The sequence below is a fragment of the Pinus tabuliformis genome, chromosome 4_1 (genome assembly GCF_031772625.1).
Source record: "Pinus tabuliformis cultivar Carrire ecotype Pingquan chromosome 4_1, CPIR1, whole genome shotgun sequence".
In the NCBI taxonomy this organism is placed as follows: domain Eukaryota; kingdom Viridiplantae; phylum Streptophyta; class Pinopsida; order Pinales; family Pinaceae; genus Pinus; species Pinus tabuliformis.
In genome coordinates, this window is record NC_142303.1 from 707,846,793 (window position 1) to 707,868,840 (window position 22,048).

The 22,048-nt window shown below is 42.5% G+C and overlaps 1 pseudogene; it reads left to right on the plus strand.

Moving 5' to 3' along the window:
- The first annotated feature begins 13,854 nt into the window (after positions 1–13,854).
- The window catches only part of LOC149178105 (alkaline ceramidase TOD1-like), a 55,940-nt pseudogene continuing 47,746 nt past the window's right edge, over positions 13,855–22,048 (plus strand).

The window sequence follows — 22,048 nt, forward strand, 5'->3', positions numbered from 1 at the left end:
TCCACCATCCAGGTTGCGAGGAGTTTTGTATTCATTATCTAAGTAGACTAATCATAAACAGATGGCTGCGCCCATACTGTGTCTACAAAAGTCTATGATTATGATGTACTGCAAGATCATTCCTGTATCAGAGTAGTTAGTCTGTTAGTTAAAGTTTTGATCTGAGTATGGGAATGCCTACCTCAGTGATGATATAATCTTATACATGTATTTTGTGTTGAAAATTGCAGGTTCTGACCAGGCTCTCCACGAGATAATCCTTGAAATGATAAAGCGCTTCACCCTTCCTAGATAATACAAAACCCTAATCTATTACAGGCTTCGCACTTTAGGGGGCAATCTGTTACACTAAAAAATGTCACCATGGCTATTTACAGTTAGTATGGCTCTATCAACAGTCATGCTATCCTCTTAGGCAAGTCTTATGCCTTTGCTCTCCATGTCAAACTCCAAAAACAGAGAAAGTCTTTATAAATGTATTTATCTCTGGGTACACAGGTTCTCTCAACCTTACCTGCGGGTATGCACCCAATGTTCACAAAAGCTGCGTCCTTGTACGCTCTGTATGTAAAGGGGCAGGTGCGTCCCCCTGTAAAGGTCAAAATGCGCAAGTTTCATCTTTAAAAAGTTACTTGTGGTCATTTCTAGAGCATTCTAGAAGGTTGTTCGACGTGTATTGAGCGCCTCCAGATGGTTCATGTACCCCTACCAAAGAGGAACTTATCCCATCAATAAGGGAGCTATCCCATCCAAAGAGGGGATTATCCCATTGATGGTGGACCTGAATAACTTCCTCTAGATCACTATAAATACATGCATTGGGCCAGAAGGAGGGGAGGTTGGAAGCTAAACATTTCTAAGGGTAGATGCTGCAGGAATTAGGACTCCCATTTAGAAGCTTGTGAGGAGAGATTGCCATCTTTGCTTGTTCTATTTGGAAGTGGGTGAGCTTTGTCAAAGTAAAGGAGAACTCTTGATGGACCCTGGGAGGGACTTGCAGAACACCAAGGCTCAGGTTGTAATTGTTCCTTTTGTTTCCTATTAATGCAAATGAGTCCATTCTTCTCAATAACTTGTTATTTATGAGTTGTTTCATGTACTCCTTGGTCTATGTGTTAAATATGTTTTATTCTATGAGATTATCAAGTGCTATTTAATCGTTTGATTGTTAGTGGATGCAGGTTTCAAAGTGAAGGAGGAGCTCATCCGGATCAGTGGAGCTAGACTGCTACAACAGCGTTGGACTACAGGTAGGATCTAAACACTTGATTTCTTATATAGTAAATGCATGTTTAGAGAAGGATTGCTCTTTTTTGTCTTGTTTGTCACTAGAGAGTCTTAGGCTCCTAGAGAGGTTGGTTGTGTCTGCACTATCGACTCTTTCCGCCTGACAGAAGATAGGCCTGATTTTAGGAGCACCATACGGCCAGCTAGGTTGAGCCAGAAGGATCCCCAGTTGTGGACTTTCTTTTTCAATTTATCAAGCATTTTGTCCCAGATTTTAGCTCTAGCACGACCCATGCTCACTGGCATTCCCAAGTAACTAAAGTGGTCCCAATTTAATTTGCACGACACCCCAAAGATGTTGGATAGATTTTGGAGTGTTTGAGCTGAAGCATTCCAACTGTAAATGCAGCTTTTGAGATGATTTATCATTCCCCCAGAGTATCTCATAAACTTATCTAATAGGATCTTGAATCTTCGGGCAATAATTGCAGATGCTCCTCCTATTAGCAGGGTATCATCAACAAATTGGGAGTGATTGATGTTTTTAACTCCATCTTCAAAATTGATTCTGGTGATGAGGCCTGCTTGTCGCTTATGATCGAGGACACAACTGAAGGATTCAGCCATTAAGATGAATAAGTAGGGGGAGAGAGGACAACCTTGCCTCAATCCTCTTGAAGATTGGAAAGCAGGTCCGGGCCTTCCATTAATAAGGGGGGCAATCCAAGGTCCAGAAATGCAGGTTCTTATGAGATTGATGAAGAGGGAAGAGAAGCCCATTTTGTGAAGAGTAGCAAATAGAAAGAAGTGTCGGACTCTGTCAAAGGCGTTTGCCAAGTCTAATTTCAGAATGAAGCCCTTTTCCTTCCTAGAGAGGCTTGAGTGGATGGCTTCCTGGACTAATAGGATGGAGTCGGAGATTTGTCTATTGGCCATAAAGCCGCCTTGATTTTCAGAAAAACGACTTGGTAAGAGAGGCTTGAGTCGTGAAGCGAGGACTTTTGTGAAAATTTTATATGAAGAGTTGCATAGCGATATAGTTCAGAAGCGGGAAAAAGAAGAGGGGCGGTTCTCTTTGGGAATGAGGACAAGATGGGTTGAATTTGTGAAGCCTCCCATTTTATTTTTCCTTTGTATCCATTTGTAATACTTGATGAGATCCTTTTTGATGGTTTCCCAGTACTCGCTATAGAAACAAATTGGGAAACCATCCAGTCCTGGAGCTTTGTTAGGCTGGAGGCCCCAGATTGCTCCCAAGATTTCTTCCTCCTTTATCTCTTTAGTCAGTCTTTCATTGGCTTCTAGTGTTATTTTATTTGGAAAATGTTGTAAGAAGTCAGCGTAATTCTCTTCTTCCCCTTCTTCAGATAGAAGCTCTTTAAAATGTGTTGTAGCCGGATTTTTAATGGAAGCTTGATCATTGTGTTGATTACCCACGCTATCTATAATAGCTTTTATGTTGCTCCTAATTTGTCTAACAGTTGCTTGCTTGTGGAAGAAGGTTGTATTCCTGTCCCCACTTTTCAACCAAACCTATCTTGATTTTATTCGCCATTTTTCTTCCTCTTCTCTTCTGATACTATATAGTTGACTGTAGAGGTCCTCTTCTTGGATTTTCCTTTCTTGAAGGTATTCTTGGTTTTCCATTGCATGGTGTAAATTTTCAATTTTAGCTTTCACATCTAGCTTCTTTGCTTCTGGTTCTTTATATTGAGATTTTGCCTAGTTCTTGAGAGCGTTCCTTACATTTCTTAGTTTTCTTTCCCATATGAAGCTTGGTGAGCCTTCTACATGCTGGTGCCAAGTTTGCTGGACAAGAATTTTGGCAGCTGAAATGTCGTTCCATAAAGGACTGTATTTAAAAGGGATAGGGCCCAGGGGGTGATGGGATTCAAGAAATAAGGTAGTGGGATAATGATCTGAAGCATCGAAGGGGAGAATAGAAGCATGGACAGCTGCAAAAGTGGAGAGAAGAGACACATTTACCAATATTCGATCCAACCTTTCCATTATATTTCTTTTTCCTAGCCTGTCATTGCTCTAGGTAAACTTGCGATTCTTTGTAACAATATCAACAAGATCTCCAAACTGCATAACATTCTCCAACTGATTTCTATAGGGATCAGGAGTAAAGCTACCTCCTCATTTTTCGTTAGCATTCAGGATAAGGTTTAAGTCACCACCTAGAATTATATTACCGTTCTCTTCCTCTGCTATGTTATTTCTGAGTGAGTTCCAACAAGCTTCCTTATCTCTATAATGATTCGGAGCGTAAACATTGTAGATGATTAGCTAATAACTGCTCATATTATTCTTCAAAGTAATCTTTATCCAGTGTTGTTCCACTGTTTCTACTATTTTGTTCCATTTGTCTTGAAGCCAAAGTGTGGCGATTCCTCCTGAAGCCCCTCTGGAATCACACACACATCCTTTATAAAACTTATGCTTCTCAATAATTTGATTCATCTCTGCCTGTCCCAGTTTTGTTTCTTGAAGTAGAACTATCTTTGGTCTTTCTTGGATTAAAAGATCTTTTAAGGCGTTTGTTTTGGTGGGGTGCCCCAATCCCCTGCTGTTCCAAGAGAGCATTTTCATCATTTCAGAGGGATGTGGGGAGTTGCTCTTCCTCCCAAGTCTTTATTTACTGAATCCTTGTTTATCTGCCCTTGTATATAAGGTTCTATAGGGTTTTGTATATCCAATGCTATGTCTTTTTGTGCATTTTCGTCTCTGTGTTGTTTGGTAGATTTTCTTCCAGGCTTCTTTTGATTATCAGGAATGGATCCATGCTCCTTGGAATTGCTTCTTGTGGTTCTGAGAGGGGGAGGATCAGAAGGGAGGGAAGAGGAAATGGACAAGGGAAGGGAAGATTCAGAAGGGGATTGAATCTTTGGAGAAGGGGGATCCTCGGGTTGGGAAAGAATGTGGAAGGGATTGGAGGAAGGAAAGGAGGAAAGGGGATCAGGCCGGCTAAGAAGGGGAGGAAGGGAGGAGGAGGGGGGCGGAGATGGGGGAGTGGGATTGGGAGGGGGACGAGGGATAGGGCCAGCTTCATGAGTAGGGATGGTATTAGGGGTTGTCTTTTTTTTTTTTACTATTTCCCATTGTTTTTCTTGTGGAGAACTGTCTACATTAAGAAGTTTAGAGCATCAATTTGCAAAGTGGCCATATTCGTGACATACCTTACACTTGAAGGGGATCTGTTCATAGTCAAGCTAGTGAATGTGGGTCCAGTCATCCACCTTTAGCTTGATGGCTTCTGGCAGGCCTTTGCCCAAATCAACTTCAACACAAATATGAGCACAGGCCTGCATGTTGTCTTTAGGTTCGCTCCGGTCAATATATTTCCCTACAGCATTCCCTATAGCGCGCAGTAACTCATCTCCCCAACAGTGCAGGGGGAGGTGTGGAAGAAGGACCCAAACAGGCACAACACTGGGGATATCCAACTTCGGATCAAAGTTTGGAGTCCACTTATTGAGGTACATTCCTCTGGAATCCATAAAATAAGGCCCATTATGAAATATCAAGTCCTTATCTTCCTTAGTTTCAAAATGAAATGTAAAGTATCCTTTTCCACAAAATCTGATAGAGATTTTCCCTTGAGTTTTGTCTGACCAGTTCCTTTCCACCCACCTCTGCACTGTTTTTGGAGAGGGCCAGAGACCTGTAAATTGTCCAATAAGGCCTCTTTCAACTAAGGGAAGTGCAGCCATACGGGGTAAGGTTGGAGGCAGATAAACTTCCTGTAACCCTTCCAATTTTTTCACAAACTTCGTAACTGAGGGACGATTTCGCTGAGGCGGAAGAGAACGAACCAGGTCGGAAAACGCTTGCTGGAAAGCCTCCTCCAGTGGCACCTCCAGAGGGGCCATAACGGACCGAGAGCCGAATCAAGATCACAGGAACAGTCGAGGCGTGGGCAAGCCAAAATCAGAGACGGAGAGCCCAACAGCAGGGGCTGCCGGGCAGAAGGCCTATAGAGATCCGTAGGGGCCAAGGATGGGCAGGGTGCGGGAGATCCGGTTCTGAAAAATTAAAACTAAACTTCAATGCTAAGAAAAGTATAGACATTTTTATTGCTAAGTATTTTTTAAATATTATTGCTCTCAGTACCCAATTTCCATTTCAAAGTTTTGCAGTCACAAGCCAAGGCACCGCTAGATATACTCCAATTCTTGTGCAAAAAAAAAAACTATTACTAGGTGATTTTGTTCCCAAAGTTGGAGAAATGGAAATTCTTTTGTAAATATAGATATTTTTATTGCTAGATATTTTTTAAATATTATTGCCCTCAATACCCAATCTCCATGTCAAAGTTTTGCAATCACAAGCCAAGGCACAGCATTTGCAGTGCCAAGGCACCACATTTCACCAATAAAAACAATCTCCATGTCAAATTTTCGCATTTCCAGTGCCAAGGCACCGCATTTCATTTCACCAATAAAAACAATTTCCATGTCAAAGTTTTGCAGTCACAAGCCAAGGCACCGAATTTCAGCAATAAAACCAGTCAAAGTACACCAAATCTAGCGCCCATACAAGGCGCCAATATAGGAGCTCACGAAAGAACCAATACATTGCTCAAATGGTCGATTATGATTGAGAATGTTGGGTTATATAAAGGCAATAAATTCCTGGACCTACCAATGTGGGATAAAGTAAAACCTCTGGACGCGCCCATGCAAATGAATGTGGTTACTACTTCTCATTCTAAAGCCCACTCTCGCCAAAGACTCCAACCTGTTAAGTTACAATGCTAATCAACACATTCTTTGGATGGAAACAATGGAAATTATTGACACGTTTAATTCCCGACATACCTGAGCATTTGAAACATGAGCTCCCAAGACTGGGGAGAAAGCGATCACAATGTTTATTACTGTTTAGGGATATGGCATGCCCAAAACAATGTCGTTACAAATATGTTGGTATTACGTCGGACTATCAACAGATAGACCTGCGGAAACCCACAAGAGGTCGATCAGTTTTGTTAGAGTGAGATTAAGGGATACAATATCAATATGGGGAATCTTGTGGGCTATGAAAACAATGACCCAGAAGATGACTCTCCTCGATAAAAGAATGCAACCCAAGTTAACGAATTCTCAGGAATGGAACGTGTTAAAAAGGAGAATGGAGACTCTATATCTACTGTTATGTGGTAGCCACTCTACCTCGAACCATTCTCCCCCAACACATATGATGCAAGCTCATCGAGCACGCACTCGAGTAGCATTAAATACATTAATCAAATATATTATTTTCATAGTGGTTATGTTAGAGGAAGGGGTACAAATGCAAAAGTCAAATTCTTTGGTTTATGGTCCCTCCTTTATTTCAGAAGTAGGGATTAAAGAAAATTAAGGTGATGGGGAGTCCAAAATAGTGATCGATTGGGCATACCAAAAATTTGTTAATCAAATTGCTTGTTTAGGCTTCTTTCTCTAGAAAATTCAAAACATCTTGCTTTCATTCTAGTCTATTTCCTCCACGCATATTTATAGGGAACTGAATAAAAAAGTATATGAGTTATCTAAAGCCTCACCTTGCTTTCATTCTAGTGGACTAACTCCACACATATTTATAGGGAATTGAATAAAAATGCAGATGAGTTGTCTAAAAAGGCTTTCGAAATGCAGTTTAACTCTTTCATATTTTATGAATTCTATAATGTAACCCTGCCATGGAAATGGTGGAGTTTGTTTTTAATTTTATTGATGTCCTGTTTATCTCATGTTTTTTTGGTTGTTTTATTATTTCTTGGTTAAAATATTTTTGGAACAATAATTATTGTAAATAAGTTTGGGATATGTTATGCTTTCGATATAGAAGATCAAAGAGGATTAAAGGAAGCACTATTTTGTGAGAATTTTTGAACAATTTGCGGTGGGGATATTTACTATTGCCACTATTTGCAAATGCAAGTTGGTTTTCCATCTCTATTCAAGAAAAACAACACAAACTAAAATAATCTATTAATAATAGGTAAGAGGCAAGTCTTTCAATATTTCCACATGTCTCTAAATCATAAATTAAATAGTTTTTTTTTTTAATCAAAATCCAAAAAAACATAAATATATATATTTCTCTATTTTTTTATTTTCTAAATAATAATTTTGAAGTTGATTTAGAAAAATGAGAGATATAAGGTGCTAATAAATATGACTAATGAAAATTAAAAATTAAACACAAGAATGAAGCAATATCCTTCTTTCGTCGAAGGAATTAGAATAAAATTATGTAATTTATATTTATAAGAATACAATGGATATTGATGGGTATCATCATTGAATTCCTATCAAGAGCACAACATTAACAAGCTTCACACTAAAATCATCAACAATATACATTCTTATTACACAAACATTACTAACCATAAATACTTTTAGAAATCATGAAAATATTGAACAACCACCAAACCATGACTTCTAGAAATTCATGAAAACATTAAATAGATGCCAAACCATGATCCAAATTATCTGCACCTCTTTTTACGTTACATTTTTTTTTTTTTTTTCCCGTAGAAAAAGTCGTAATTTCTATTATGAAAAAGAGAAATTACATTCTGTAGATGCTGTGCATATGCATACTGAGGTTGTTTGCCTCTCAAGTAACTTCAAACCAAAATATTGTTCTTTGTTTCAGACAGCTAAAAACCAGATAAGCTAGACAGTAGTCACTCCTCTCACCAAACTGTTTGTCCACGCAGGGAGTTTGTGAGGTATATATCCAAAAATAAATATAACCAGCAAAACAGATTTGCACAAGTTTCCCATAGTTTCGGTTATCACTATGCAGCTGTTGCTTGCTGCCCGAATATAAACATAAAATAGTTGTGTTTTACCACCATAGTCCGTAACAGAAGTATATATAAAGTATGTAAACAAAAAAACCAGTAAATACTGAGCATGTTGGGACCCCTTTCAAATGAGAGCATCCCTTTGAGCCTGAAAGTCATCAAAGGGTCTGTGATAGTGCTGAAAGTAGGTGCCATCCAAATCTTCTTGAATTAACCAGTCCTCTTCTTGCCTCTGCGCTGCTTGCTTGGATAGGTAGTCCGCCCGAGTGTTGCGCTCCCTGTATATATGGCGACAATCAAATTTTTCAAATGCAACTGTTAGTCTGAGTGCCTCATCCAGGATGTGTCTCAAAGAGAAAGCAGTGCATGATGATTTTCTGGTGAGCCAATTGCATACAATCATTGAATCTCCAAACAGTTGTAATTTTGTACAGCCTTTCTCAAGTGCAAAAGATATGAGGTGTTTGGCAGTAGAGAGCTCCGCAAAATTATTTGTGCCTCTACCCAGGGGAATTTGGAGGGAGAAAGAGTGATTTTCTCGCAAGTAAAGGAGGCCCCCCCCCCCACAGCCTTCCTCTTGGGCTGAGCCATCGAAATATGCCCAGGGGAAAGATTTGTCTATGAATTCTGGGGTGATGGACCGAGGGGGAGCAGATGGAGGATCATCAGGAATGAGAGCCAGGTCTGCAATAATGTGGGCAATGGTGATAGGCCAGTGGGGAAGCTTTTGGTCGAAAATTGCTCTGTTCCTTGCAATCCAGATAGACCAACACATGAGGAGAGGAATATTCTTGTCTTTTCCAGAGTGCTGGGCCAGCCAGGTGCTCCATGCCTCAGAGATAGATTGCCCATGCCACTGGTGGAGGGAAGGGGAGCGAAAAGAGAGGAGTGACCATAGATCTTTAATTGCCGGGCAGGTAAGAAAAAGGTGTTCCGTATCTTCCTCATTACTTCTACAAAGATGGCATCAGAAGGGTCCGTGGAAGGATCTTTTTTTCGAATTTGCCCCAGTGGGAATCTTGTTGGAGAGAATAGCCGACATAAGAAGCCTCGTTCTAGGGGCAGCTTTTAGGTTCCAAATAGTTTTCCACCACTGTTGTGAGTTGTCTGGCTGGTGATTTTGCATAAGTTGCATGTAACCCTCCTTTGGGGAGTATGTACTAGATTTTGCTAGGGCCCAGACTATCTCATCTTCTCCCTCCGATATTATGATGTGAGCTTGTGAGAGGGCCTCAGTGTATGATGCCAATTCTTGTCTCCATTGTTCCGGAATGTGGAGGTCTAGTGAGGTCCTCCAGGCCTAGTGGAGGAAACTGGAGTTTCTTTGGTCAGCAATGTGGGCAATATGCGTGGCGCCTTGATCCCTTAGGTGTGTTAGGAGCTGCTCTGATAGTCTTTGCATGTTTCCACAACCTATCCAGGGGTCAACACCAATGCGGACAGAGTTCCCCTGTTTTATTTTCCATGTCAGTCCCTCTTAGATAAGGGGAAGGGAGTTTAGGACAGCTTTCTAAATGATGGAGTGACTACCACTTCCCCTGTGTTCCCTTCGGATCCAGCTGAAGATACTTTCCGGAGCAATATATTTTTCCATAACTACTTTCTGCCAGAGACTGTTTGATGTAAGGAGTTGCCATCCCATTTTTGCTGCTAGAGCAGATGCAAATAAATCTAATCTTTTAATTCCCCATCCTCCCCATTTTTTTGGTTTTGCTATGGTGTCCCATTTGACCCAGGCAAAAAGATTTCCTTGTTTTGATCCCTTCCATAAGAATCTGCAGCATATTTTTTGTAGCCTAGATAAGATTCCTCTTGGTATCCACGCCAGGGACATCCAGTATACTGGCGTTGCTTCCAGCACAGCTTTGATAAGAGTGAGTCTGCCTGCCCTTGTGAGGTATCTGTTATACCAGACATTGATCCTTTTCTCCACTTTAGATATTAACCAAATCCAATCTGCAATTCTGTAACCTCCATGTTTTACTCTGAAGCCCAGATACTTCAGCCCTTCCTCCATGGGGTGTATCTGAAATGGAAAGCGATTGTTTGTGAAGATGACTTCTTGTGGGGAGCAGTTAATCGCTGTAAGGGTGGATTTTTGTACATTTATTACCATTCCAGTTGCTTTCTGAAAGAGTTCAAAAACCTGATGTAATGCCGATGAGTCTGCCATACTGCCATTTAAGAAGATCAAAACATCATCCACAAAGAGTAGATGTGTAAGGAAACAGTTGTCCGTGATCTTGATTCCTCTTATTCGCCCTCTTCGGTGTTCAGCTGCAATCAATCTACTTAGCCCTTCCATAATAAGTAAGAATAGAAGGGGAGATAGAGGACAACCTTGCCGGAGGCCTCTTTCGACAGTAAAAAAAGGGGTGGGGGAACCATTCAGGAGGACACTGTAAGGAACATCGGTGATGCAGCTCATGATTCTTTTGATGAAAAGGAAAGGGAAACCCAGATGAGTGAGGAGCATTCTGATGTACAGCAAGTTTACCCTATCAAAAGCTTTTGAGAGGTCCACTTTGAGGATCATTCCTTTCAGATTTTTGCTTTTCATAGAGTGAAGGAGCTCTTGTGCAGTACCTATAGCCTCATGGATCTGGCGCTTATGGAGGAAGGCAAATTGTTCAGAGGATATGTTGGCCGATAGGATGGGCTTGATCCTGTTTGCTAGGATTTTGGCCAGGATCTTATAGAGACAGTTGCAGAGCGAGATGGGCCTGAAATCGTTAAACGATACAGGTTTATCAGATTTGGGGATGAGAGCAATGAAGGTGGCTTTGATGCTAGAGGGGATAGATCCATTTAGGCAGCAGTGGTTTATGGCTTTGAGAATATCATTACCTATTAGCTCAAAAAAGGCTGAAAAGAACTCAATTGTCCAGCCATCTGGACCCGGGCTCTTGTCCTTTTGGAAGCATTTGATAGTGGCTTCCAGTTCCTCCAACGAGATATCTTTAATAAGCTCCTCCGCCTCATCCTCATCCACAAATCTCGGGAAAAGTTCTGCAACCCTCATTATTTCTAAGAGATTTGCTTGACCTGGAGCTTTGTATATATTCTTAAAATGAGAAGAGGCAAGATAGGCAAGTTCCCCTGGGCTGCTGATCTGATGTCCTAGCTCATCTTGCAACTCCCAAATAGTGTTGATCGCTTTTCACCCATTTGCAAAACGGTGGAAAAATTTAGAGTTCTCATCCCCCTCCTTGAGCCATATGGCTCTGCTTCTTAGTCTCCAGGAGTCCTCTCTGTCTCTGAGAATCTGGGTTCTCTTTTTGATTAGATCTTCATACAAGGTCTTCTGTTCTGGGGATATATAAGTTCCATCTGAAGATGCTTCAAGTGCCTCTATAGCTTGTTCCGCCCCAGATATAGTCTGATCATCCTGTTTTCTCTTTGCTTTGGCCCATTCTCTTGATTTGCCTTTAATTTCAGAGAGGTTTCTAACTAAACCTTTGGTTGGGTCCATATTCTCTGAGATCGGATGTGAATGCCAGAAATCCGATATCAATTTTATGTAAGAGGGATCCCGGAGCCAAGTTGCATTGAATTTGAAAGGGGCATTTTGGGCTCGTTGTCTAGCTTCTAGTTCCAGAAAAATGGGCCTGTGGTCTGAGATCCCTCCACTTCCCACCCATTGACGAGACCTAGGATATTGGGAGCAGAGCCCTTCCTTCATGATGAATCGATCCAGTCTTCTCGCTAGGCTTTGATCCCCAGTTCTATTATTCTTCCAAGTGTATTGGAGTTTTGCAGAAGGGAGATCTATCCAATGGCGATCTTCAAGCAGTTGCCCAAAAAATTCAGAGAGGGGGTCAATTTGGCCCAGATGTCCCCAAGATTCGGAGAAGCTTAATGAGAAATTTAAATCTCCTCCCAAGATAGTATTCTTAGCTTGTAGGAGAGGGGAGTCTAGGAGCTTTTGCCAGAACAGCTCTCTGTTTTGACAGGGGCCATAAACATTTATAACTTTGAGATTTTCCTCCAGATCTCTCGAGTATATATCTGCCCCCAGAAAACCCCCTCCACCCCAGATGTTATTTAGAAGAATAGAGTTGTTCTTTGATCCCATAGCAATGCCTCCCGAACGGCCAGATACATCAATGGCTGTAAAGGTCCACCCGGGTAACCATGAGCCAAGTATGGAAGATGCGGTGTCCGCTTTGCATAAAGTTTCTAGTAAGAAGATAATGTCCACAGGGTTTGTGAGTAAGAGTCGCTTCAGGGCCACTTTTTTCTCCGGGCTGGCCAACCCTCGACAGTTGAAGGATAAAATTATCATGGAGGGGGATGGGGGAGGGTATCTTGTGCTCTAAGGGCCTTGGGAAGAGTTTGCTGCTTGCCAAGGAGGATGTCTTCCTCCGTTTGTTTTTGTGCTATTGACTTTGAGGAAGGTCGACCACGCCCCGGCTTGGGCGAAAGGAGATGTGATTCCAACGGCAGCCCTATGGAGTCCGAGACTTTTAGCTTAGTGGTCGAACGGGTTGGGTATCTCGGGGACGAGTTTACAGAGGGAGACGGCGAGGGAAAAGAGGGGTGGGGGAAGGAGGGGACAGAGGATAATGATGGGAGGCCCGGAGGTCGAGGGATGGGGCAAGATACATATAACGAGCCGAAGGGGGAGAGGGATGAGCAGGCCACCTTTACCAGGTCCTGGGCTGACGGGGATGAGGGGGGGGGGGGGAGCTTAATAGGGGGGGGGGGATGCCAGCAGTAGATAAATTCAAAGATGTAAAATGTAAAACAGAGGCAGACGAAGAAGTGGACATACCCGAGGAGAAGACCGCTCCCTTTGCAGCTTTGGAGCACGTCAGAGGAGGAGATGGGGGCCGGGGCGCATTTGATGCTTGCTTCCTGCGTCGAGGTGCCGAGGGCGCTTCCACCGTATCCGAAGTGATGATACGATCCATTCTCGGTGCCATAGCAGCCTGAGGGTCTAGCATCCCCTCAGAGGAGGGTAAATCCTGGCCTGTGGCTGTCTGCTGAGTCTTCTGGAGGAGGGGGCAGTCCTTATATAGATGTACCACCTGGTGACACCTTCTGCATCTGTAGGGTATGCCCTCATAATCCAGCTTCTGCTTCCTAGAAGTGGCTTTCCATTGAATGGTAATGTGTTCAGACACTCCCCCTCGGGTATCCATATGTACTAGGATCCTTGCAAAAGCCATAGAGCCTGTCGAGATATAGGATTTATCTGTTTCCATGAAGGTTCCAAGGGCATTTCCAATTCTTTTGAAAATATCTTCCGACCAGTACTGCAGGGGCAAGCCCGGAAGCCTAACCCAAACAGGCCCAATGCCCAAAAGCTCCGTCTCTGGGTCGAAGAGGGGCGTCCACCGTTTGAGGAGGACCGGGGCCTTCTCAAAGTGCCAGAACGAGGAAAGAACCCAGCTCGTGTGGTCCGCCCTTGCAAATCTGAGCGCGAACCATCCTCGAACGAACGTCTGTACCGATGGGATCTCCACAAGATATTGCCCCCAAATCTCAGTCGCCCATTGCTTGATTTTTGCAGCCGTTGCATGTCTGCCTCTAATCCGTCCCACAAGGACACAGTCCACCAGATCCATGGCTTCTCCCCACTGAATATCCTCTTCCAGCTGCAGGAAGACGTCCTCCGCAGTGGATTTGAAACAACGTTGCTTCTTGGCAGGTCGGGAGGACATGCGGCCCGGGTTAGCAGTGGCCTGAGAGCCCACAGGGGGGGAAACAGGGGGGGGGGTAAAGGGTTTTCCCCACAAGAGGGAATGGCTTCGGGGAGGGGAGGGACTGCATTGTAACTACCCGAGGGAGTGGAAGGGCCCGAGGGGGGGTTTGAAATCGAGATGGTAGGGTTTGCTGCCGAAAGGGAAGGGAGCCCCAATGTGGTTTCCGGGGGCAGGGGAAGGGAGGGGATAAACAGCGCTTGGGGGGATATTCCAACTGGAGAGGAGTGTAAGAAGTTCTCCAGGAAGCCCAGAGAAGCCGGCGAGGGGACCGCAAAGGAATTCCAGGAGGAGGGCTCGCCAGGGTAAAGAGAGGAGGGGAGCGACGGGTCGATAGTGGGCAACAGATGCTCAAAACTAGCAGATAAGTTCCCGCTGTGCAAACCCTCTGGTGAAGTAAACGTGGAGTGCCAGATGGAGCTTTCCACCAGCGGGGACTCCGAATAATCAACTAGCTCAGTGTCCATGTTGACAACTGCAAGATGCCCTCCTCGAGATACTGGTAACCGCCCGATAGAGAATTCCTCGAAACCAGGTAACCGTATGGCGACGGCACCGACAACGGGGGGACCGTTTGGGGCAGATCCTGAAGAATAAACTTGTTGTGGGTCACGTTCTCCTTTGGCAGAGAAAATGACGCCGTCAAGCTGTTGGCCAAGCTGTGGGTCGCCGTTCCGATGCAGAGAGGGCAGCGAAAAAAACTTCGGGGGGGAATAACCAGGGTGAAAGTGCGGGGAGCGCGGGAGGAGCTAGGGTAAAAAGGGAGGGGAAGAACAGGACACGGGGGACCCAAGAAACCGCTCGTGGGCCAAAGAAAAAACCAGAGGATGATGGGGGGAGAGTACAGGGGTTTACAGGGCCGTGGGCCGGCCTGCAAACCCCGTCAGAGGGGAATCATGGGAGTTCATGCAGCATCCGGTTCAGTCCGCCATTGCCCAACCTTCAGTTGTTGTTCGATTTCCTGATCTCAATTCACCACACCAATGTTTTCATGTCTATGTTACATGCTATTATCCACTCTCTTTTTTTATATTATTTGAGTCACTAATTTTGCATCAAAACAACATCATCTTTTGGCTATAACATTACCTTAAGGCCATATTGCATGAAGATAGTCAGCCCTAGCTTGGGATTCACGAGGTTCTCGGGATTGATTCTCATGTGGTAATGGAGAGCAACCAAAAAAATTTCATATCAACATAATACATCTCCGTTCTCAAGCATAGAAGAGGCTCGACAATGAAGACGATATATTTATAATTTGATTCCCCTGTGCAAATTCCATCTTGACCAATCCATCTCTTGGGCTTTAATTCCTTGCAATCCTTACCCCACATGCTCTCCATTCAATTTCTTGCATAAATAAAATATATAAGCTTTGATCCCTTCTTCCCATGGGTTCCATCTGGTAAAATGCTGTCGCGTATTTCCTTCTTGTAGCTGAAGGGAATAGGAGGATAGAGCCTCAAAAATTCAAACAGAGCAACATGCAAATACTACATGCCTTTCAAATCATCATGACTAAAGAAAAGCATATTGATAACATAAGGGTTATTATTGAACTTAACCTTTAAGATATGGTAGATTTATGATAGGATTTTTGACTCTACATTCGGATGTTGGTTTAGTAGCCAAAAGAGTAATTATAACACAAGAGAAGATATATTTTTGGCAACAAGAATTATGCTGAGACAAAGAACTCATAGCCTCCCCATCATTTAACCCTCTCGACGAATGACTTATCATCCTCATTTATTATGGAGTCCTCTGATGTAGAGGATCTCATTTATTTTTCTAATAACTTTCCTAGATCCCCTATCTTATGCCCACAGTTGAATTACTCAACCCATGAAAACACTAGACTAAGGAAAAAAAACTAGCATCCCTCTCATTCTACTATGTACCATATTTAATTACTCATGAGTTTCCTATAATTATGGCCCCTTGATCCAGGTGGATCTCGAGACACCAAGGGGATGGATAAGGCTCGAAATTCAAAATGGCAGAAAGGAGAATTTGGTGGCATCAGCTGAGAGGGCTCGTCTTCCTGATCGCGGTGGTGTGAACGGTTCGTCAATCTGAGCTCGTATGCAAAAGATAAAGCTCTTCAAAGTTTGGTATGGTAGGGGAAAAATGGGGCCCACAGTGCACCACATGACATCCCAGTCAGCACATGGGACCCACATGGTAGCCTTCAAGTTTTGACACTTGGCATCCCTCTAGTGGCCTCCTAAGCCTGCAAAAGAAAACATGGGATATTTTGGTTATAACTAAAATTTTTATATAGTTATCCAAATTAACTATATAAATAAAAATATATATAACCAAATTTAAAAAAAATACATATAAAACATAACCAAAATATATGTATCCCAATGATACAATCAAATTCGAAAACCATATATGGTTAAACAAAAACATATTGTATATTAATATAAACCCAAACCATTTATAACAAAAAAAAAACGCACGGTGGAGCCGTTCAAAAATCAACGCATATGGTATATAGTTAAAGGGTAATATATATTGATTGGTTATATGGCATGGGTATAAAAAAAACCGTATGGTCCACTCCATTTTCAACGCTGGCATATCCGTGACATAACTGTGGGATGGTCAACGAAGGGATTCAGTGGGGATTGGTTAGGCAGCCACGTAGGTGGTCCTGCCACCCAAAGCCACCCACCATACCAAACATATCATATGACAACCGCCGACTAAACAAAATCAATGAGCGCTGCGGGTTCCATATCATGGTTGTTGGATGAGGATGGGTGCGGGTCCCATGAACTACGGGCCCACCCTCGAACTTTGGTTAAAAAATATATGATATGTCCATTTAAAAAAACAATGCGGTTGGGGGGTAAAACAAATATATGTTAAAATAGTTGGGGGGTAAAACAAATATATGCTAAAATAAACATTACCATAACCACCTCTATGGTAACTCCGCCTCCCATCTTATTAAAACATAAAATATTGCCAGCACCCAGGGGGGAGAGCAGAGGTACAACAGCCCAGGCACGGAAATCAAGACAGAGGCAGTGGAACCCTAAGTAGTCAAAAAACACTAGTGGAACCATGCTTGGCTGAATTTTTGCAAGAGGGTGATTTTTGTCCAGACTCAGAATTGGGAAAATTTTATATCGTTTTTACACCTCTTGGTGATAGGAATTCGATGGTGGTGTCAGTTTTTACAACAAAGCTCTCTATTTTTCAGGCATTTTCCAGCATGGAGGTATAATGCTCCATTTTTGTAACTGATGAATGTAACTTCTTTTAATGCCATTTTTAATGAATGAAGGCCTCCCCATTGATCGAGCAGGGCCTAGAGACATAGTCCAGGAGGGACGAACTGCGTTATCAAGTTCTTGTCTTCTTGTCTTCTTATGTGTTGCTTCTTCTTCTCACATGTGCACATTTAAGTTTCTCTTTGGTTAAGCTACAAACTATTTATGTAATTCTTTTAGTGCGTCTATAAACAAAAGATAACCTGGATCAAGTGGTATCAGAGCAAGTGTTTTTAGATGTGATTTGCATGTTTGTATGTTAACGAGAAACAGGCTCTGAAGAGGCGAAAGAAAATTACAGTCTTTCGATACCAAGGCGAGACGTGCAGATCAAAAGAGAAACATGGCAGATGAAGAGGATCGGTATGAGGAGGAGCTCAATTTTTTCAAGACTTTCTATATGATGGCAGATCATGTTGAGAAGTTGTTCTCAAGGCTCGAAAAACCGGAAAATGCAAAGGGGAAAACTCCAGAAGGGCAAGGTTCAGTACATGGAGATGATGAAGGAGATCCACCTCCTTCTCCTTCCACAAGTGGAAGTTCTTCCTCTTCTTCTCACCATCATAATAATCGAAATTCAAAAGATACATCTAAGAAGCCCTTTTTTAAATTAGATGTTAACTTTGATCTCCCCATGTCCAGTGGTGAAAGCAATGCAGAAAAACTTAATAATTGGATTAGGTAGATTGAGATCTACTGCAGGATTCGACATATCGTGGAGGATGAAGCAAAGATTTAGTTGGCCTCTTTGTGATTAACCAGCACTGTTCTCATTTGGTGGGAAAGAAAAGTGCAAAGCAGTAAGAATGTTGGTAATCTTTATTCCTCTTGGCCTAATTTCATTTCTGCATTAAAGGCACAATTTTATATGTTGGGTTACATGCAAAAAGCTTTAATGAACTAGCAGTATTTAAGGCAAGACAAAGGTCAGGATGTTCAGATTTTTACAGAATAATTTAGGAAGCAAGCATTAATTTGGGTATTGCACTTGATACACCTAAAATTGTAACTAAATACATTGGATCATTGCATAATTATATTAGGCACTCATTGTTATTGTTTGAACCAACCACCATTGATGCGACCAATGTAAAGGCCATTCACATTGAGAACAGGGGAAAATATGACAGAGATGACCAATCAAAGAGAACGGCAGCAGTCAAGAGAAAGGGAGCAAAGCCCTCTTGTACCCATTGTGGGAAAGAGGGGCATGATGAAGAGAATTGCTGGAAGCTGCACCCAGAACTGAGACCTGAGAGGAATGGCAGAAATAGGAAATAGAAGGTCGTCGACTCCCTACAGCAAAGCCAAGATTCCTAGTCAAAGGAGGATGAGAAAGTCACAGCTACGGGATTTGCACGAGGTAGGCCCGTTGACTTGGGATCTGACTCCGGTGATGAGATGAAGTTTTCAGCCCTGGGGGTCGCGACAAGAGGGCCCATAGATTTGGGGTCTGATTCTAGCTATGAATCAAGGATTTCAACTGATATAACAAAAAGGACACTCCCCTTAGTAGAACTTGAAAAGATCAACCACCACATCCAATCAGAGAATGTCGAGCTAAAGAGGCTTCTACAGGAGGCAAGGGATGAAAATCAAAGATTACTACGCCAGTTGCAGACCGAGGACTAGTCGCAACATAGCTATCGCGAGGTAAAAAGCGATTCTCCAATTTCATATGATTTTCATGATGATGAGTTTGCTGCTTTTGAAAAACATACTACAGGGATTGGATCCAAATTAATGAAGAAAATGGGATATCAAGGAAAGGGCCTCGGCATCAAAGGCCAAGGCATCATGAACCCCATCAAAGTCCAGGAGATGTCGCATTATGCAGGACTCAGATACGTCCGAAAGGAGATGGGGAAAAGCTCCGATATAGCCAGTAACCAGCCAACGACAGATGATGAAATTCCTTCCTCACCATCCAGCGATAGTGAAGGCTCCATGAACACCTTTCGAAGGAACACCAAGGGTAGGCGCCCCAAGGCAGTTTGGAGGAGAAAGAATCGTTGTGATCATTGCAACAAAGAGGGACACCAACAAACCACGTGTTCGATGCTCCATGTTCCAGACACATCGCTGGAGGAGTTGAAAGATGAACATGTTCAACAGATGAATCCACACCATTCACGATGGTCTGCTTTGATAAGATGGTTTTTTTTAGGTAGTAGCTTGTTATGGTCACCATTGTAAATCATACGTTGCAATGTAAAAATGATGGCGTGTTTCCCATCACTTTAAGATGCAACGATGATATTTTGGCCTTTCCTTATTAGTATTTGAGGCATTAATTACTTTTTATGTAATCCTTGGCCAATGAGTGTGTGCTATGAACTCTTGGCAAGGAGGGGTTTTTGAGTCATGTGTGGTGTGCATAATTGCAAGAATGTACCAGTTTCGCATGCAAGAGAGTGACAGTGTGGATTGACAGTGTGCTAATGCTTTTGGAGGACCAAAAGTTCCCCAGTGCGGAGGAATTATCCAGGTGGATCTCGAGACACCAAGGGGATGGATAAGGCTTGAAATTCAAAATGGTAGAAAGGAGAATTTGGTGGCATCAGCTGAGAGGGCTCGTCTTCCTTATCGCAGTGGCATGAATAGTTCGTCAATCTAAGCTCATATGCAAAAGATAGAGCTCTTCAAAGTTTGGTATGGTAGGGGGAAAATGGGGCCCACAGTGCGCCACATGGCATCCCAGTCAGCACGTGGGACCCACCTGGAAGCCTTCAAGTTTTGACACTTGGCATCCCTATAGTGGCCTCCTAAGCCTGCAAAAGAAAACATGGGATATTTTGGTTATAACTAAAATTTCTATACAGTTATCCAAATTAACTATATATATATATATATATATATATAACCAAATTTAAAAAAAAATACATATAAAACATAACCAAAATATATGTATCCCAACGATACAATCAAATTCGAAAACCATATATGGTTAAACAAAACCATAATATATATTAACATAAACCCAAACTGTTTATAACAAAAAAAAAAAACGCAAGGTGGAGTCGTTCAAAAATCAACGCATATGGTATATAGTCAAAGGGTAATATATATTGATTGGTTATATGGCATGGGTATAACAAAGACCGTATGGTCCACTCCATTTTCAATGCCGGCATATCCGTGACATAATTGTGGGACGGTCAATGAAGGGATTCAGTGGGGCTTGGTTAGGCAGCCATGTAGGTGGTCCTGCCACCCAAAGCCACCCACCATACCAAACATATTATATGACAACCGCCGACTGAACAAAATCAATGAGCGTTGCGGGTTCCGTATCATGGTTGTTGGATGAGAATGGGTGCGGGTCCCGTGAAGTACGGGCCCACCCTCCAACTTTGGTTAAAAATATATATGATATGTCCATTTAAAAAAACAATGCGGTTGGGGGGTAAAACAAATATATGTTAAAATAAACATTACCATAACCACCTCTATGGTAACTCCGCCTCCCATATTATTAAAACATAAAATATTGCCAGCACCCAGGGGGGAGAGCAGAGGTACAACAATCCAGCCATGGAAATCAATATAGAGGCAGTGGAACCTTGAGTAGTCAGAAAACACTGGTGGAACCATGCTTCGCTGAATTTTTGCAAAGGGTGATTTTTGTCCAGACTCGGAATTGGGCAAATTTTATATCGTTTTTACACCTCTCGGCGATAGGAATTCGATGGTGGTGTTAGTTTTTGCAATAGAGCTCTCCATTTTTTAGGCATTTTCCAGCATGGAGGTATAATGCTCCATTTTTGTAACTGATGAATGTAACTTCTTTTGATGCCATTTTTAATGAATGAAGGCCTCCCCATTAATCGAGTAGGGCCCAGAGACGTAGTCCAAAAGGGACGAACTCCGTTATCAAGTTCTTGTCTTCTTGTATTCTTATGTGTTGCTTCTTCTTCTCACATATGCACATTTAAGTTTCTCTTTGGTTAAGCTACAAATTGTTTATGTAATTCTTTTAATGCGTCTATAAACAAAAGATAACGTGGATCAAGTGGTATTAGAGCAGGTGTTTTTAGATGTGAATTGCATGTTTGTATGCTAACGAGAAACAGGCTCCGAAGAGGCAAAGGAGAATTACAATCTTTCGATCCCGAGGTGGGGCGTGCACATCGAAGGAGAAACATGGCAGATGAAGAGGCTCGGTATGAGGAGGAGCTCAATTTTCGCAAGACTTTCTATATGATGGCAGATCGTGTTGAGAAGTTGTTCTCAAGGCTCGAAAAACTGGAAAATGCAGAGGGGAAAACTCCAGAAGGGCAAGGTTCAGTACATGGAGATGATGAAGGAGATCCACCTCCTTCTCCTTCCACAAGTGGAAGTTCTTCCTCTTCTTCTCACCATCATAATAATCAAAATTCAAAAGATACATCTAAGAAGCCCTTTTCTAAATTAGATGTTAAATTTGATCTCCCCATGTACAGTGGTGAAAGCAGTGCAGAAAAACTTAATAATTGGATTAGGCAGTGTTATAGACATTTTTGGGCACTGCAACCCTAATCATAAATGTCCATAAACCAAGGGATCTTAAGTCCCTAAAAGTGTTGTTCCAACCTCTAAAAGAACAAAGTCAACTGATTACATCTTCTCCCAGAAGTCCTCCATGAAAAACTGCTCAGAACTGGTCAAAACTGGACCATCTCACCTGCTCCATTATCAAAGTGCGTTGCATCCCACCTAAATACACACGGGAGGTGCGATGCATCTTGAAAAGCCCTTCTATGGGGTGCGATGGGCGAGAGTGGACAAATGGCAGGGTCAATCTGCAAGGTGGAGGATCATGGAATCTTCCAGAAACTTCTCCTGTGACACTTTCCTCTCTGCATTCGCCCAGGGATGAGTAAGAGATCATCAATCTCCAAGTGGAATCAAGAACTATCAGAGAGAGAACACTAATCAAATCTCAAAAGCTGACTCACCGCCCTTGCAAACATCTATATATGGATCCCTCATCCCAGAGATCCAGAGGCTGGAATTTTGTATCTTGTAAGGAAGTGTTGTTGGTT